A 21,635-nucleotide genomic window follows, 5' to 3' on the forward strand; every position below is an offset into this window, starting at 1 on the left:
TCCTCTAGCCTCCTGCGGTATTTATGTTTAGAAAGAAAAGAAAAATCAAATCATACAATGTTTAGACCGATTTATTTGGCATACAATCAAGTCCATTAGTTAGCAAATGGTCTAAGAAACTCAGTCACAAATTTGATTTATTTTGTTCTTTAAACTTTTATAAATATTGAGTGTATTAAGAGTGCTAATAATCAATTTATTTAGAGTTCAGAATGTGCTTGTGTTAGATTTCTAGTCTTATATTTTTTATTTTTGGTTGAATTGAATGAAGTTAATTTTTTGATAAAATTAAAAAAAAATTGTAGAAAAGAAAAATTGTAAAACAGGGGTAATAAAATAATAATTAGTTTCATAAATTTATTTAATTTAATGCCTACCATGTAATCTACCTACATGGCACTCAAAGTTTATATAATTGAATTAAAGGTATCATTTCATTACATATGATGAATTGAAACTCATGAATATCAAATTAAAAAGTTAATTTTAAATTGATCGCATGGAGTTGATAGCCGTGTACCTCTTTGGAATACTAACAGGTAAAATCTGGGTGATGATTCATATAGTTGAGATCTGGCGAGGATTGCTCTTCCATTCTCATCTCGTCGAGATCGGGCTTTGATTTAAAACTTTTTGTGCAGGGAGTGATGCCGGACAGTTATTCTGTGTGAATTTTCATTTTTTTTTTTTTAACTTATCATTGAACAACAAAATTTATTTATTAAAAATTAAATTATAAGTTACAAATACAAATCAGCAATATAATCTTAATAGTAAAATTTTAATATTTAAGTACTTGAGTATATTAAAATAAAAAAATAAATTTTTAATAAAAAATAATAATATATTATAGTGTGCGTAGGTTTCAAAGATTCGGAATAGAAAAATCTAATCTTATCACCACTCGCTCTGCAGAATATAAAAAATAAGATGAGATTACAAAAAATTAATCAAGCTACAAAAAATTAATGGAGTGTCCAGCGAGTTGGATTGAAATCAAAAGCATCCATAGTATGTATTATCTAAAAACCAATTCACATTGATGATTTGTCTTTATTTTTCAATTTGATTTTAGATTATGTTTGATAAAATGTAATGTAATGCATTGTGATTAATTATTTAATGCATTAAAGTTGTAATGTGCGGTAAAGTAATTGTCACTATATTCATATATTTGATTATAAAATAAAAATATAAACAGTACAATATAATGATAATTTTAATTCTAATATTTAGTTTATGTATAATATTAATAATAAGTGATAACGATTACAGTAATTTGTAATTAAGTGGTAGTAATATCTAAGTGGTTGTTGTATTGGCAGATGGTTGTTAGATATTGGCGATGGCAAGATGAGGTAGTGGTAGTGGTCAAATGGTGGTAGAGGTGGCAATAGCTAATGATAGTGGTGATGATAGTGATAACGATGATAGTAACAGAATGGTTGTGGTAGTGCGACAAGGTAGGGATAGTGATAGTGGCAATGATAGTGGTAGCAGTCTTTGACCAAGTGATGGTTATATTCATAATAAATGACAAAAAAATAATTATGATTATATCTATTTTTATATGCAATGATGATTAGTAACTTTAAATATAATTGATTACATTTATATAATTGATGTTCTATTCTATAACATCAAATGTTTTTGTGTTAATAAATGTAATTAAATATATAATATAATTACAATATAAAGACATCTAAGAATATATATATATATATATATATATATATATATATATATATATATATAACTTGGTTTTGGAAACAAGTTAATTTAGCTGCATATAGTTTGACTAGGGTTGCTTTATTATATACTAGTTATAACATATGGTTTGAGACTTTGAGTTCTCTATATAATACTCTAATTCTGATGTTATACCAAATTTTTTCATCTAATATTTTAGGTCTGAGGAGTATGTTAAGGAAGTCTGTTGATTTGAGTTTAGTTTATCTATTTTTGTTAAGTTTTTTTATTATTTTAATAAATAAATAAATAATTAAGAGTTAACAATTAACTAATGATAAATTGATTTTCTTTAGTAAAAGGATTAATTTGTTTAACAAAAATAAAATTTAAAAATTCAATAATTACTCAAATCGTCAAATAGAGATTTTTTTTTTTTTGAAAAAAGATCTTTCAAAAGAGATTAATCTGCAAATTTTATATTTTACTAAATTTTAAATATTTGGATATAAATTATCTGGAAATAACGGGAGAGGAGAGAAATGAGTGGTGAAGAGCATGATGGAAATGAAATTACTTTTCTCTCTCTCGTTTGGAAAGTGATGACTGATGAGAGAAAATAAAGTTAAAAAAGAGGGGCAGAAAAGGTAAATTATAATTTTTTATTTTTAAATTATCATGTCGGCTTTAACTTCTTATATATAAACAAGTCCAAAAGCAAAAAATAAGTCAATAAAGGAGGCAGCATGATTTTGTCCGGTGGTGCGACAGGTCGCGCTGCTAGTGAGTGACAAGGGTGACCCACCTGCAACGTCGATCCACTCCATCAAGAGCCTTTCTGAAGCGTTTGAAACAGTGTCTTCCGGCCCTTAACCAACTGGCTTGGTTCCACCCCTGGCGCTGCGCTCCTTTGAGCTCGGCCAGCGTTGTGGGCGAGCCTGTTGTGCTTCGCAAGCTGCTCAAGCCGATCTCCCTAAGCTTGGCTTGGTGCTGAGTTTAATAGGTCGGAGAAAATGTTTGTTAAATTATAAATTAATTTATTTTAATTTAAATTTATATAAATTATTATATAATTTTATATATTAAAATAATTAATTAATTTAATATTATAAGTCAATTATTTATATATTATTTTTTTTATTTTATATTTTTTCAATATCAAACTTCAACACCGTCTCCAACTCACATAAAAGATTAGCACAATCAAAAGTGTTCTTCAATCCAACAATGGCTTGTCGGTGTTCTTTTCAAAAGGATAATAAACCTTATCAATGCAATTGGAAGACAAAGGCACATCCACGTTGGCAGAAAATGCAGACAAGACAAGTTGCATTGTACAAACAATAATTGAGCACATCCACTTAATGTTAATAAATTTATTTCATCCAATTCCTATAATGTGATCCCCCTCACATGGCATTCTAACTTATCTCAATTTTTAATAGGTTAAATACTATTAAAGGTCAAGTACTGTAAATATGAGAATCTTCTTAATTTTTGCTCAAATCATCTTGCTCACTTTTAATTATCTTTATATATATATATATATATAAATGGAGTCATGTTATTAACATTCTCTTTAGTTTCTCCTGATTATCAAGTTCTTAGATTACAAAAACCAATGCTGTTCGTACGACAGGATACAATTAGTTCATCCTTAATAGGTTAATATGTAATTGTTAGAAAAAAGTGCTGAATAAAATTATAAAAATCACGAAGAGTTTTTTTTTTTTTTAAACATTTTCCTTATTACAAAGATGAAGAGTAAAGGTATTAATCTCTTTAATTTTTATTGATCTATTTAATTCCTTGCATCATAATGGATTCTATGTCTTTTTGATCAATGATGCATGAATCTCTACTTCATTGTGGAGTTTAGGGTTGCACGGCTTAGGTTTCGGTCGAATCAAAATTTCGATATTATTTTGATTTGATTTTTCATTGTTTTGATTCAAATTTGATATGATTCTTGATTTTTTTTATTTTAGTTCAATTCTCAATTTTTAAAATAATTTTATATAATATTTCTATAAAAAGACACACTTAATTAGTGTTGAAGTTTTAAAATGAGTTATTAATAAATTATATAATTTTTAATTATAAAGTACATATATAATTAAGGATTAAGCATATTATATAATATAATCGTACAAGTAAATCATATAATATATCTTTAAGTTATATATTAATTATGTAATCATTAACTATAAGATACAAATATAATTAAGCATATATATAATATAATGGTGTATTTATAATTAAAAATTATAAAGTAATTTAATATATATATATAAAACTAAAATTATTAAAAAAAATATAGAGAAATGAAATATAATATTACCTATATTTAGTCTATAACTCTACATACATATATAAATATATATAATTATATTAAAAGTATATAATACATCTAAAAGATTCATAGAAAAATAAATGTATAAATTTGATTTTTTATTTGGCTTTAATTTGGTTCAATTTTGATACGATTCTGATATAATTTTAAAATAACTTTGATTCAGTATGATTTTTATTAGTGTTGTATAATTTTCTAATTCAATTTGGGATCTGAAAATTGTGCACAACCTAATGGGGTCTATAGCTTTTACCGAAAGATAATGATCTTAATAATGCAAGTTTAAAAATGAAATAAAAATATTTCTTAGGATTCGCTTTTCATTAAATTAAACTAACCTGATGCGGGTCAATACAAAAGAAATATGTTTACTATGGTTAATTTATTTAAGAAAAATAAAAGATAAGAATTGAATTATTACTTAAACTTTAAATAGAGATTTTTTTTGGAAAAAAACTTTAAATAGATATTAATATGCGAATTTTATATTTTACTAAAATTTAAAGATTTGAATATAAATGATCCTGGAAAGAACGGGAGAAGAGGTAAATGAAGGTGAAGAGATTGATGGAAATAAAATTATTTTTCTCTGGACGAACGGGGACATTGTCTTTTTATAAAAAATTAAAGCATGATTGCTAGTGGGGAGGGGGAGATTTGGATATAAATGATCCTGGAAAGAGCGGGAGAAGAGGTAAATGAAGGTGAAGAGATTGATTGAAATAAAATTATTTTTCTCTGCGAGAAAGGGTAAATTGTCTTTTATAAAAATTAAAGCATGATTGCTTGTTGGGGGGGGGAAGAGATTTGGATATAAATGATCCTGGAAAGAACGGGAGAAGAGGTAAATGAAGGTGAAGAGATTGATTGAAATAAAATTATTTTTCTCTGGCAGAAAGGGTAAATTGTCTTTTTATAAAAAATTAAAGCATGATTGCTAGTTGGGCGAGATTTGGATATAAATGATCCTGGAAAGAACGGAGAAGAGGTAAATGAAGGTGAAGAGATTGATTGAAATAAAATTATTTTTCTCTGCGAGAAAGGGTAAATTGTCTTTTATAAAAATTAAAGCATGATTGCTAGTTGAGCGGGCGAGATTTGGATATAAATGATCCTGGAAAGAACAGGAGAAGAGGTAAATGAAGGTGAAGAGATTGATTGAAATAAAATTATTTTTCTCTGGCAGAAAGGGTAAATTGTCTTTTTATAAAAAATTAAAGCATGATTGCTAGTTGGGGGGGGGAAGAGATTTGGATATAAATGATCCTGGAAAGAACGGGAGAAGAGGTAAATGAAGGTGAAGAGATTGATTGAAATAAAATTATTTTTCTCTGGCAGAAAGGGTAAATTGTCTTTTTATAAAAAATTAAAGCATGATTGCTAGTTGGGGAGAGATTTGGATATAAATGGTCTGGAAAGAGCGGGAGAAGAGGTAAATGAATGTGAAGAGATTGATTGAAATAAAATTATTTTTTCTGTGAAACAGAAATTGTCTTTTATAAAAATTAAAGCATGATTGCTAGTTAGGGGAGATTTGGATATAAATGATCCTGGAAAGAACGGGAGAAGAGGTAAATGAAGGTGAAGAGATTGATTGAAATAAAATTATTTTTCTCTGGCAAAAAGGGTAAATTGTCTTTTTATAAAAAATTAAAGCATTATTGCTAGTTGGGGTTTGCGCGCTGTCCAAAAATAAGATCTGTAAACAACGTATGAGGTGATTCAATACCAATATTATAAAAAAAAGGCTTTTACATTTGAAAAATATAATATTAATTCTTATCATATGAAAAAATAAACATAGGAAAATACGTACAAAAAAAACAGAGTTATACTGTGGGTGCGATGCTTGCGTAAATAAGCTGAATAATGTCACTCATGAAATGTTCATCATATCAAAAATAAGAAGCATGAAGTGAAGCACAATCTAAACAATGCCATTTCTTCATACTTGGATATCATAAACTAAAATTTTATGTAAGCATTCATTACGAGTACAGACTACAGCGCAAACTGTAAGAACAAAAGCAGTTATCATGACAACGCAAAACGTTTCTAATTTTCATGTTTCCATTTTCCTTTACTTAACCCCCAAGGATAAAATCTGTTCTATCTTCATTAACATGATATCTTAAATATCCTACTAACGGAATTAAACTTGAAAGATGGCTAGGTATTAAAATTCTAAATAAAATAATAAATCATCATACCATGGCCAGAGCAACCAGTTACGAGTTTCTGTGGGAAATCAAGTATGGATGTTGCCCCAAAGTACCTAGTATGAGGGTAACTCTATGAATAATCCATCATCTTAAGGCCTCTAGAAACAAGCAAGCCTCCAATATTGCCCATGACATGCAATGGACAACTATGAATGAAGCACAGCAAGCAAAACAAAACGAGAAGCCTCTCCCTCCTATCCTTCCCCTATGTAGCACGGACACGGGGTAACTCAGACACAAGGATTATAGAAAACGAAAATACAAGTAAATATAACAAATACGACATTTTAAAAAATGTACGACATTTTCAGACACGGGTAACAGACACGAAAATACGAACATTTTAAAAAAATATAGAAAACGAAAATGTAAGAAAAAGCAGCATAAATATAAAAAATATAAGATTATATTTATAAATATAAAATATATTTGTATAAATATTATTTAAATTTAATAAAATGATACAATTTTTAATAATTAAAATATAAAATTAATAAGATTTATATTTTTTAAAAATTATCATCTTTTTATTAATAAATTAATTAAAAATATTTATTTCATTTTTTAATACATTTCATAGCCACATGTATTATTATAACAAAAGAAATGTATAAAAAAAGCATCCTCCTCCTCCTCCTCTTCTCTCTGTGACTCCTGCATTTTTTTTTCTTTTTTTACAAATGTATTTCTTGAGAGGAAACACGTTTCCATCTTTCTCTATTTCTGGACACGGCTTGGAAATGTTTCTTTGTCGTGTCCCGCCCGAAACGGGAAAACTATAGTCTATGCCTTTTCCGTGCTTCATAGTCCTTCCCTAACCCCCTTCTTCCTCTATCTATTTTGAAAATTTCCCTCACGACATAGATTCTCAATATCTATGGAAACTCTTCTCCAAACCTTGGCATATCATTGATATTTTCATACTCACAGACTAAATAGATGGCAAAGAAGATTTGGGTTTGTTAATCTCCATGACTGCAGAAGTTTTCAACCTTTCCTTGAGTATCTAAATAACCTATGGATTGACCCATACAAATTGAGAGCATTTCCAGCCTTATCACAGTATAACAGAAAGCAGTATCAACGTACTGGGCATCACAGTTCAATACAACTACATTTTCACAACAAGCAACAACATGGTTCATACAATAGAGGCAAGGGAGGATGTAGTTGGTATTGAGTGGAATCAACTAAATTTTATATATATATATAACTAAAATTATCCATAAATTTATTAAAATAATTTTTATCCCATTAAAAATATCTAAAATATTATTATGCTTAATAAATTCTGACTTAACATTATTCTAATAATTAGTGTACTTATTTTATAATAATAGTTAGTATTTAATTAATAATTATTTTACATATTATTTTAATAATTAAAATATAATATATAAAAAATTTAATGTATTGTTAGTTTGCTGGCTAGTAAAATTAAAGTTGATATTAATTGTTGCAATTATTACAAGTATTAAAAAATATTTCCTGTAATAAAAATTGTGAAAACTTAGTTACATGATCGAGTGGAAAATCAATTGTTATATAATTATTTAATTATATATATTAAAATATTTTTTTTATAAGATTAATAATGAAATAATTAAGAAATACTTTTATAAAATGAAAATTCATGAAAAATAATTATAAATTTTAGATTATAAAAAAATTTATTATTGTATAAAATTATTTTTTTTACTTAATTGTTACAACATATTTACATATATTATATTTTTTTATCATTAAATAGTTTATTATTATATAATAGTTTCTTTTCCTTTAAATTAATCAAAATAAAATTTTTTTACCCACTAATTCAATTTGCTGTAACAAACACCAAAGCCAATTTTCTCACACAACAAAGCAACCAGAGTTTTATAATGTAATTCATTCTGTTGGAAATATCCCAAATGGCAACCAGACCGTCAAACCACGTTTAAGAACAGTTTATGGTGCGAGCAACAAAGGAATAGAAAAACAAGTTCTGCAAGACCCACATCACTCTATCCTAACCACTCCCATGGGCGATGCCGCAGTGCTCCTAACTTTCAACTTCCCGGAAGACCGAAAAGCGTTCATCTCTCCTCCAATCTATTGGCTCTCAAGATGGTTCTCCTCGGTCCTTGCCTGGGAGGAGAAATTCACTCCCACGAATCGTTTCAAATGGGTCCGCTGTCATGGAGTTCCGCTCCATCTCTGGTACAATGAGTTCTTTATTTGGCTCAGCGGCATCTCCGGTCATTTATTATAAATAGTTTGCATGTTAGATAAAACAGAAAGAAAAAATTTTTATATTATTAAAATATAAAAAAATAAAAAATAATAATAATAAAATATATATAGAATTATATATATATAATTTAATATATATATTATTTTATTATTATACTTGATACATATATGTGTGAAATAAAATAATTATTTTATTATAATTTTCATAAATAAATTATAAATAAATGTATTTATTAATAAGTAAATATGTCTATTAATAAATAAATAAATATGTCTATTTTATACAAACAATCATAATTATTTGTATAGGTGTCTATTAATAAACAGATATGTCTTTTACATAAACAATTATATCTATTAAATATAGATAGATGTGTTTATCTAGAAAATGTGCTATAACTTTTCATTCTTTATAAATATGGATGAGTTTTTCAATCCAGACATATATACTACTTCTACTTCTTCTTCTTTTATCTTAGTCTCTCTAAATTCGGTTCGTATAAAGAGTTTTTAAGGGAAATCTTCAGGAGTTACTGTCTGCAGATTTCAGGCTTTGTTGTATTTTGGAGGTATATTACCATAACCTTGCAGCAATCTAGGGGAGGCAATTAATATCTTAAAGATAGTGATTCATCACGCCTCAAAACCTATTCTACACCCACTGCCTCAATAATTTTAAGGTATTAATTGCAATGGAGTCCAAGGTTGTTTAGTGATGAATCAAGAGTTAAGTGAAACTTGATTGTTTTGATGGGACAAACTATGTTCCCTAGAAAGACAAGATGCTATTCTTACTTACCACATTGAAGATTTCTTATATACTTGATCGAAATGCACTTTGCCATTTCACCACTAACTCCAGAAGATTCTGAACAAGTGAAAGTAGATCGAGACAAATGTGAAGAAGATGAATTGCTATGCAAAGATTATATTCTTAACAACTTGTCAGATAGGCTATATGATCTATTTACTTCGGTCAAGTCTCCAATGGAAATCTGTAAATTACTGGAGTTCAAATACAACTCAGAAAAATAAGGTGTGGATAAATTTCTTATCATGAAATATTTTGAATTCCAAATGGTTGATAATATATTTGTTATAGATCAAGTCCATGAGTTACATGTCCTTATTTCAAAACTTAAAGATTTGAAAGTGATAATTCCTGAATCATTGCAAGTAGGAGGAATAATAGCAAAACTTCCTCCTTTATAGGAAGAAATTACTGCATACCACAGAAGATTTTTCTCTTGAACAGATTCAGAAACACTTGCGCATTGAAGAAGAGACAAGAAATCGTGATAAGAAATTTGTTTTTGAATCTACTACAAAAGTTAATTTTGCGCAAGGAAGTCAGAATTTTCAAAAGAAAAATTCTAGAAGTAAGAAAAAGTTTTTTGAAGCAGCAGGCAACAGTACTAGTTATGACAGCAACAGCAAATCAAAGAAAGGAAGAACTTGTTACAATTGTCGCAAGAAAGGGCATTACAAACGTGAATGCAAGTTTCTAAAGAAATATAAGAAAGAAGATACAAATAATAGTGCTCAGAATTTCAATAAAGCAAATATAGTTGAACAAAATATTAAATTGATTGCAATGATATCAGATTTGCATATTGGAATGGTAACAGAACTCAATATGGCTACAACAACCAAATCCAATGATTGGTGGTATGATTATGGGGCTATTGTTTATATTTGCAATGACAAGACTCAATTTAAAAATTATGAAGAAGTTGTAGATGGGCAGAAAGTTCTAATGGGCAATCATGATTCCTCTAAAGTGGTGGGAAAAAGAAGTGTTGAATTAAACTTCACTTCTGAAAAGAAACTATTATTAGTAAATGTGTTGTATATGTGCCAGAAATAAGGAAAAATCTTGTGTCCGCTAGTTTATTGTGTAAGAAAGATTATAAGGCTATTCTGGAGTTTGATAAAATAATTGTGTCCATAAATAGACTATTTATGCGAAAAGGTTACTCATGTAATGGAATATTTAAACTCAGTATTAATAATAATATGAATATTTCTGTTTATACTGTTGAGTCATCTTTATCTTTATGGCATGATCGTTTAGCACATATTAGTTTTAGATCTTTAAAATTTATGGCTAAAAATGATTTAATTTCATATATAGATGACAATAAAAAATCTTGTGAAATCTGTATACAAGCAAAAATGATTAAGAAATCTTTTCCAAAAGTTGAAAGATCTTCTAAGTTATTAGAACTTGTGCATTTTGATATTTGTGAATTAAATGGAATATTGACTAAAGGAGGAAATAGGTATTTTATAACTTTCATAGATGATTTCTCCAAATATACTTATGTTTATTTAATGAAAAATAAATATCAAGCATTCCAAATGTTTCAAATTTATAAATCTGAAGTTGAGAATCAAAAAGTGAAAAAAAATCAAAATTTTGAGAAGTGACAGAGGTGGTGAGTATTTTTCCATTGAATTTTCTTTATTTTGTGAAGAAAATGGAATTATACATCAAATTAGTGCACCCTATACACCACAACAAAATGGGTTAGCAGAAAGAAAGAATAGAACCTTAGTGGATATGCTTAATTCAATGCTTGTGAAATCTAATTTGCCAACAAACTTATGGGGAGAAACTTTACTTACTGCTTGTCACTTACATAATAGAATTTTCTCTAGAAAATTTAAAATTTATCCATATGAATTATGAAAAAATAGAAAACATAACTTGAACTATCTAAGAGTATGGGGTTGTTTAGCATATTATAGAGTTCCAGATCCTAAAAGGACTAAATTAAGTCGTAGAGCTTTGAAATGAGTTTTTGTTGGTTATGCCGAAAATTTCAAAGCTTATAGAATTTTAAATCTAGACTCAAATGTAATTGTAAAATCTAGAGATGTTGAATTTATTGAAAATAAATTTCATAATGACCCTATATATGAGCCCATGAATAGTTCAAGTCAAGACAATGATTCTAGTATTGATATTAATTTTGAATCGACTTCTAGCAACAAAAAAAAGTTAGATTCTTCTAATAAAATTAGAAGAAGTCAACGTATTAGAAAAGAAAATAATTTACATCCAGATTTTATATCTTCTCAGGCTATTGTTTTTCTAGTACAAGGCAATAGGTCAGTTGTACTTAACAAAATACCAATTTTGTTAAATATAGAAGATGATCCTAAAACATTTCAAGAGGCAATGACTACAAGGGATGTGACTTTTTGGAAAGAGGCAATCAATGATTAAATGGATTCATTATTATTTAATAATACATGGGTTCTAGTTGATTTGCCACCTGGTTCCAAACCAATAGGATGTAAATGGGTTTTGAAGAAAATATAACAGATGGATAGATTCAAACTTTTAAAGCTAGATTGATTGCAAAGGGTTTTAAACAAAAAGAGGGAATTGACTACTTTGATACATATGCATTAGTGGCTAGAATAACATCTACTAGGGTACTTTTATCTTTAGCTTCAATATATAATTTATATGTTCATCAAATGGATATTAAGACAACCTTTTTAAATGGTGACTTAGAAGAAGAAGTATATATGGAGCAACCAGAAGGATTTGTTCTACCAGGAAATGAAAGAAAAGTTTGTAAATTAATTAAATCTTCATGTGGTTTAAAACAAGCAACACAATGGCATGATAAATTTGATTACGCAATTTTGGAATATGGCTTTAAACATAATAGTCTTGATAAATGTATTTATTCCAAGTTTCTGAGATGATTTTGGTATGATAATTTGTCTTTATGTTGATGATATGCTTATAATTGGAACAAATATGGAAGGTGTGAATGATACAAAGAAGTATTTAACTCAAAATTTAAAATGAAATATTTAAAAGAGGTAGATACAATCTTAGGTATCAAAGTAAAAAAATATAGTGGGAGTTTTGCTCTTTACCAATCTCATTATATTGAGAAAATATTAAATAAATTTAATCATTTAAAAGTCAAAAAAGCAAAAACTCCATATGATGTTTCTTCCAAATTAATTGAAATTTTTGGCAGGGCAATTGCTCAAATTGAGTATGTGAGTGCAATTGGTAGCTTAATATATGCTATGCATTGCACTAGACCTGATATTACTTTTACAGTATGTAAATTATCAAGATATACTAGTAAGCCTAGTATTGGACATTGGAAAGCAATTTCAAGAGTTCTTGGTTATTTAAAAAGAACTATAAACTTTGGTTTATTTTATAATAAATTTTCAAGTGTGTTACAAGGTTATACAAATGCTAGCTGGATAACTAGTATTAATGATAATCAATCAACTTTCGGTTGGGTTTTTACCTTAGAAGGATGTGCTATTTCTTGGACATCAAAGAAACAAATTTGTATAACCCATTCTACAATGGAATCAGAATTTATAGCTCTAGCAGCAGCTGATAAGGAGGCAAAATGATTGAGAAATTTTTTACTAGATATCAAGTTGTGGTCACAACCGATGCCTGCTGTTTCCTTACATTGTGATAGTCAAGCAATAATGTTTAGAGCTTATAATAAAATTTATAATGGAAAGTCTAGACATATTAGCTTAAGACATGAGTATGTGAGACAATTAATCTCTGATGGAATTTGTGACACCCCTCACTCGATTACAGTGTAGCCTAGCAAGCCATGCTACATTCGGTACTGGAGCATCCTATCTTATCTTACTTTATTCCTTTAATAATTTGATCTATATAGGTCCTATCTACATGCATTGCTGAGGAGGTAACAACCTTGAGCACTTCTGTAGATTTGGACTTCAAAATCCTAGTTTAATATCGACTGGGTTTTGCTTTCAGTACCTGCTCGAAGGAAACAAATACATCGCGCTAAGCATTTCTGCTTAGTGGTGCAATAATATAACAAGAAAATAATATATAAAATACAAATAGAAATAAAACATAATTCATTGTAACATTTATTTAAATTATAATTCTATTACTAATCTTTTGTATCGTTTAATTCAATACTTTCTAGGTTATTTTTGATTATTTCATAATAATTAAATTTTAATATCATTCTAATTCATTTCAATTCTTTCTACTAAATAACTAATCTAATTTATTTTAAATATTCTTACTCATTTATTTAATTGCTAATATTTTCAGTTGCTAATATTCTTAACTTATTTCAATAAATTTAACTGCTAAAATAACCTATGACAAGTGACTAAAAATGGATAGCGGGTCGTTGACCTTTGAGCACGCATGATACCTCGGGCCGTCATACCATGGGATGCGGAACGTCAACCACGTATGCAGTCAGAATGGCTAAAAAAAGCCATGATAACACATAATCGGGCATAAAAGCTATGGCTGCGGGCATAAAGCCATGGATACAGGTATAAAGCCTGACACAGTACTGCTAAAACAATACACTATTGGCATGTCAATCTATTCAATCTGACATATGTGTCTAGGCAATACATTGGCACATAGTACCATTAAATGTTAATATATTATGTTTTATGACTTTATTATTTCATGACAAATTCTAATTATAATTTATACATTCATTTGATCATTCATATGATCGCAATTTACATCAATTATCCTTCCATACCATTGTACTCAAAGTATTAATCCTTTCTACAATAATGAGAACTAATGTCTCATTCATATATTAATATAATTCAATTATTCATTCATTATGTCATTCATATTGATCACAATTTATAATAATTGTTTCATTAATCACATTAACTATATTAACCATCCTAATAGTTTTTCTAATTTATTATATCATTTCCTATATCATTGGGGTTACTCAACTTCACCATTCACAATTTACCTACCACCTCCTATATTAACAACTACAATGGTTCTTATAGTTTGTTTATCTACTTCACATAATTTAGTGGTTACTATTCATTTGGTCATTTAAGTCAAAATATTGACTTTCTCATATATAATGGTTACATGAGTTTTAATCACATAGATTTACCACATTTTGGTTCCCAAAGTGTTAGCATTAGTTGCCAATTATTGCTTCCAACCAATGGAGAATAAATCAGAAATTTCAGTTTTGGGTGCTAGAGTTCACCATTTCATTAGGCCATTCTACGGTGAGAATTTGGCCAAGTGTTCTTGATTAAAGTTATTCCCTAGTGTGTCTAGTTATATTTCAATTTTTGGATCACCCCATTTAGAGTTTTCTAGCTCAAGTTATGGTTATTTTACCATAACTGGTCGGATTGCCTTTACCCAGAATTTCTAGGCAATTTTTGGTTCTACCAGATTTGGTAGTTCAACTTTGGCTAGCAATTTCATTTACTTAAGTCCATAATTTGAGTTTGTATTCTACATGAAAGTTATTCTAAATTGCCTCAGCTTTCCATTGATATAAATTTCAGATCAATTGGACCTTTTTACACTGATTTATGACTAAATGAATGAATACTATTCATTTGGTCATTTTACATAGGCAGAATTGGTGCTACCTGGATTTGATCAATTTTTAGGGCATCATAAGTTTATTTTCTGGACACATTTCCTTTATCAAAGTTGTGCCATTATGTGTCTAATTTCATTTCTAATTGGCCTTGTGCCAATTAAACCTACACAACTCAAGTTATAGCTGCCCAAACTTACTGGACTCACACCCAGTCCTGCAGGTCATTCAAGGCAGCACACTCAACCTCAAATCCAAAGCTACATTCACTGCAATTCCTCATTATACTCAGCTAAATGGTCACTAATTAACCATTAAAACTTCAATTTACCAACACATGAGCAAAACCCTAGGTTTTTCCCAAACCCTAACTCCACAATTTCAGTTTGTTTAAACAATTTACATGCAAGTGTCCTAATCATCAAACCATATTCTATGGCATCAATACACAATTATAATTCACTTGAATCATGGAAACCTTATAGAACTTTAGGGCTGCCGAAATTTTAAAGGGACTTTAATATGCCTATTTTTCTTCCAATTTCACATTTTCTAGCTTAAATTGATGTTGTAACAAGGAATATAAGAGGAAAATAAACAGAAGTAGCACTAACCTCTTGAGTGCAGAATTTTTTCTAAGCTCTAACTTCACTTTTTCCTCTTTAAATTACTGCTCAAAGCTTCCTCAAGGTGTAGGGAACATTTTTAGTGAAGGGGTCCTAGGGTTATGGGGTAAGATTGGCTAGGGAATCAAATTCATTTGGAGCTTTAATGGTGGTCTTCCTCTCTCTCTATGGGTTTCGGCTGGTCACTCAAGGAAGACAGATTTTGTTCTCAATTTTTTCCCATTTTATCTCTTTTTAATTGGCTTATTGAGTTGTGATTGGTGGAGACCTAACTAATGATATCATGTGATGTCATATTTCCCATTTAATTCATTTTCTTTTTCTTTTCTTTTCTATTTATTTTCAGTTTAATTTTTAACAATATTTATTCACATTTTATGTCACAATAATTATTTACTTAACTGGACAAGTCGGTCAAAAATTATCTCTGAAGACGAAATAACCAAAATGCCTTCTGTTTGGCTTATTGAGCCAAAATCGTCTGTACTTATTTAAAAATTTTTGTAAGCATTTTCTTGGCGTTTTAATGCCATCGAAACCTCAATGACTCTTCTCTAGAGTCCAAAAAATTATTTCATGAATTTTCTCCAGGGTTTAGGGCTTCTAGTTATGAAGACTGCAACTTCCCACTAAGTTACCCATCGCTAGGGCACCGACTTATTTAACTTGGTTGTATTTTATTTCTAAAATTTTTCTTACCATTATTTGAGTCATTTATGACTCTTCACTCTAGTCTAAATATTTTTCCAAATGTTCTAGCTGTCCAGACCGACACCGGTCATCGAAACAGTAGAATGTACGGAATTGCTATAGTGAGGGTGTTACAGAATTATTACTATTACTTATGTCAAGTCTTGTAATAATCTGGCAGATCCGTTTACAAAAGGGCTCTTGAGAGATATAATAAAAAATATGTGTGCTGGATTAGGATTAAAAATATTCCATTAAATTTACTAACGATGGGAACCCTACTTTATAATATTATTACTAAATAAAGTTTAAAGGGTAACAACAAGTCATTAGTAAATGTTGTAATTAAGTACTTAGTATACTAAGTTAATAGAATGAGTATGAGTATTTATACTCTTAATAAAGTTTAAAATTATTACAAAGGAAACTTCACCTATATGAACATAGGAAATTGTGCCGCTTCAACAAAAGTGAGAATAACTTTTGTAAATATTCATGAAAACAGGAGGTAGCACAAGGCCATATTCGTGCTAAAATTTTGGTGAACTTTTTAAATCGAACTAATTGATTCGTGTGTGTAGTATTTTCGGTTCTATTTAATAGGAATCTAGGTTTAAGCTAAGGCCACTATGATTTCTTTAGAACTTTGAAATACTTACATTAAAGAAAAGTTTAAATCGAAAGATACTTTTCATTATGCATGAAACAATGAGATCTAACAATACAAGCTAAGTGGGAGATTGTTATACATAGCTTGTATGTTATACAATATAGAGAGAAAGAATTCCTATATTGTTACAATATAAGAAAGTGAAGGAATGACAAGAGTGAAATATATATAGAATTATATATATATATAATTCAATATATATATTATTCTATTATGGCACTTGGCAAGTATATGTGTGAAATAAAATAATTATCTTATTGTAATTTTCGTAAATAAATTATGAATATATATGTTTATTAACAAGTAGATATATTTGTTAATAAACAGATATGTCTATTTTATACAAATAGTCTGGCTTGTTTGTATATACATTAATAAACAGATATGTCTTTTACACAAACAGTTATACCTATTGAAGATAGATAAATGTGTTTATCTAGAAAATGTGCTATAACTTTTCATTCTTTATAAATATGGATGAGTTTTTCAATTCAAACATATATACTACTTCTACTTCTTCTTCTAGTCTCTCTAAATTCGGTTCGTATAAAGAGTTTTTAAAGAAAATCTTCAGAAGTTGATGTCTGCAGATTTCAGACTTTGTTGTATCCTGGAGGTATATTGCTATAACCTTGCAGCAATCTAGTGAGGGCAATTAATACCTTAAAGATAGTAATTCATCACGCCTCAAAGCATATTCTACACCCACTGCCTCAACATCATTTACCTCTCCCGACGACTGCACTTCCAAGAGATTGAAATTGGATGCGGTGAGGATCTTGGTTTCAATATCTGAGCTTGATTTCATACATAAGAAGGTGGCAGTGGAAGTCCGGAATGTGAGGTGTCAGATCTCCCTCATCGAAGAAAATAGCAATGCCTTACGGCAAGGAACCTGAATCCTCTGACGCCCATGACCATAGCCACTTCCTCCGCTACCTTTTTGTCTTCTAAGGTCCCTCCACGTGGCTCTTCTGGGCATCTACATGGTGCGGCTTTGTATCCTCCCTTTAGTGGATCAACACGGCTGCCTCAATTCTCTCTATCTCGAGAAATTATTAGGTGCACCCAGTACATACATATGTATTATTTCTCACAATCACGTGGTATTCACTTTCTATATTCTAAGAAATGTCCACTTTTCTGTGAGAGAGTGAATATAATTTTTTAGTGCTCCGATGCATCTAATAATTAGCTCCAATAATGAGCATTGGGTCGAGACATTATATAGTATATCTCATGTCAGCATTTAACATAAAATGGTAAATCAATCATAACATAACAAATAAATTATGAAAGAACAATTAAATATAAAAAGGTAATTATTATAAAAAAAATTTATTTTTAACATATGAATAACACTAAATTTTATAAGACATATTATAACTTAATTATCATTTCATATAAATCATCATACATGGAATCACTGTCGAATGATATAATTTTTCCATTGAGTTGCCTTTTCTCGAAATGACCTCTCTAAACCAAATAGACTACATGCATTTGCCATCTCCTTGTGTTTTTCTGCCTGGTATCTCCCTGCCCATAATAATTATAGGATATTTATGTTATTCTATATCAGCGTTTGACAAAATAGTAACTCAATAATTAAGCGCCACATAAGCAATTACAATTATATGTTAAAAAAAAAAAGCTGATTAGTTATTATTTGTTGGGACCCACTACTAGGTGGTTATTATTTTATAGCCCATTATATATGTGTCGATATTTTTTTGGGTTGCCATTCTATGTAGTTTTTCCTACATGGAATAGCAAAGGTACTTTATAATTATAGCTCTGCTCGAGTACCCTGTAGTGCAAGTGATTCTTAATCTTTCTCTGGAAGAAGACGACTCCTTTTTGTGCATCTCTTTTAACCCTGCTCTTTTTGAATCAAAACTTAGGATGCGTGATTTGAATAGGCTTCCTGGGCTTGAAATTGATCTTGGCATTGAACCTGCTCGTGGCCCACTTTCATCTCCTAAAAGCCCAGCCTCTCCTTCAGCCCAAAACCTCTTAGCCTTAATCCCTTTTTCATCTCCAACGCACTTCGGGCCTGCGAGTTTGTTGCTGAACTAGATTTCTCTTTTTCAATGGCTTCAGAATATTTTATCAAGATTTTTTTTCCCGTTTTGGCTATTGAACAATCTATCTCGTGATGAGACTGCTGTGTAAGAGCTAAGATCATGGTTAAAGTTTTAAGAGAATGGTTTATCCTCTGGAGAAGAAGTCAATTCTGATGAAATCTTGGTTTGCTTGTTTCTTTATTGGCTCTATTGAATCAAGTAAAAAAACGGTTCGCTTGTAGAAGAATTTTACTCTGGAATCCTACAACAAGGGTGCTCTCTTTCCTCTTCTCTCTTCCCTTCAGTACATTTTAGATGGCTTGTCATTTGGTTCAGTGTCTCGTCTTAGGCTTACCAAGGATTGTATTGATTTCATGTTTTTATCTATAATCTCCGAACATTATAGTATGAATGCTTTCTCAAACTATTGACATGTCTTCCAAAACCAGTCTCCTCGAGTGACTTGAAGGTTATATCCATATCTGCTAAGCTTTGAAGCAAATCAATCAGAGAATCTTCAGACTGGTCAAGATCTTCAAGACGTTATTTAATCTCTAAAATCTTCTTCTCTTCATCGTCGAACAATCTTGCATATGGATTCAATACATCATTTTCTTCATCTTCATCTCCATGAATCAACCTTGGCATCGTTGACGTCGACCCACTTCCATATCCATCTCCATCTTTCACTTCATGCCTGTTTTTCTCGTTTCATACCCATCACTAATACTGCCTACACTAAAATCGCAATTCCTTCGTCGACGCGTATAGCATTTCAACAATCTTCTCTCTCCGCTGCTTCAGTTCAGCTCCAAAATCCAAGGAAGCCTCTAAAATCGCAGAGTTGATAAAAGTCCAGACGTCAATGCCCGAACTCTCCAGAATCGATCCAAAATTCATCTATATCCATTCTATATATATTCTTTATGTATCTTCTTCTGAATTCAACAAAGAACTTGCATGTTTTTGTGGGTATATAAAATCTGTATATAGTCGAAGCTATAGAAATCTGACCCCAAAACTCACTGCTTATGCTTAGATTTATAACTAAAGTTTACTCCCTATATATGATTGAAGTTCTAAATTCAGAAATTCGATAAAATTTGCTGATAGAACCCCTTTGACTCGATCACACATCATAAGGGTGGAACGAGTTTCATTTAATTTTTCTACAAAATGGCACTCGTGATAATTATTGATTAGTAGCAATCTTCAATAGGACAAAAAATGCAAGATGATTATATTTTATGTTTTTTCGAAAAGAAATTTCAAATTTCTATTTTGGATAATGCAAGTTTATTACAATTTGTTTGGATAGATAGTAAATTTTGAGGAATAATTGTACACTGAAAATTAAGTAAATTAATTGAATTTAAGTGTAAATTAGCTAGTTGAATAAATATTAAAAGGAGATATATTTTTTTATATGCAAGTTAATATATAATTAAATTAATTTACAAAATAAAATATTTATTAATTTAATATTAATATTTTGGTATTAATTTATAAAAATTTAATAATTACGCAATATAAAATATAATATTAATTTAATAAATTAATATTAAAAAATTAATATATTAATATCAATGTATATATAAAAAGATTATTAATTATAATATAAATTTAATATATATTAAATAATATTTAGGATAAATAATGCACCGATTCAACTTCAATTCAATTCAAATTAAATTTTAAATCTTTAATTTTTTTTTTTTTTTATGGATTCCCAAATCGAACTAAGTTTGAAAACCTTGTAAACCTTATAGGTTTGATAAATAATATTCAAGATTAAAAAGTCTTGCTCTTCTAAAACAACACTTTATAGTTTATTCTTTATTAAACAAACGATGGATTCAGCTTGAAATTAATTAATTAATTTCAAAGTTATTCAAAAGACACAACACACAAAACCTACCCCAAAAGCACACCACATATTTTACAAGTAACCTATTCGAGCCATGCATGAGCACTAGCTAGCCATACATACCTGACATGCCTAAGCCACATGATTCATAGCCCATATCCAAATCCTGATCCGGATCCATATCCACTATCCTGAACAGACTCTGTTGTCGAAGCCACAGTAGTAGTAGCAGCAGCTTCCGTTTTTGATGTTGTAGTTCCAGAGCTTCCACCATCACCTCACACCAAATCACCAACAGATTCTATAGTGTTGCTGATAGTTGTTTCAGCGCTGCTCACAATGGACTCCGACCCACTAACAACAGTGTCCACAAGCCCGTAACCAAAACCGGATCCAGACCCATATCCCGAATCCTGAGTGCCAGTAGACATGGCCGATGCTCAAGTGTAAGAAAGATTTGAGGTATTTTGGTGGTAAGAGTTATCTTGATAAGCCTTTGGTAGTATGGTGGTTCTGATAACTCTTCTCTCTCTCTATATATAGAGGCAAGTTTCACCTGTGAGAGTTAGTTGAATTGGTCATATAATTTCAGAGGTAAAATGGTAAGAAGAATGAACCAACCTATTGTCCCTATCCATTAACTCTATAGTTTCATTTAACATGCGGTTGCCTAGGTTGAGTGTAAAGGATTTATCAGCTGGGTTTAGTCGGTAATATTCATATTAAATTTTTTCTGAATTTATAATTATGAATAAAATTCTACTTATAAAAAATTACAGTAAAATATTATTCATTAATGACTATTAAATTAACGGTCAATTCAATATTATATATTACTTG

The sequence above is a fragment of the Hevea brasiliensis genome, chromosome 1, assembly GCF_030052815.1.
Source record: "Hevea brasiliensis isolate MT/VB/25A 57/8 chromosome 1, ASM3005281v1, whole genome shotgun sequence".
Lineage (NCBI taxonomy): Eukaryota > Viridiplantae > Streptophyta > Magnoliopsida > Malpighiales > Euphorbiaceae > Hevea > Hevea brasiliensis.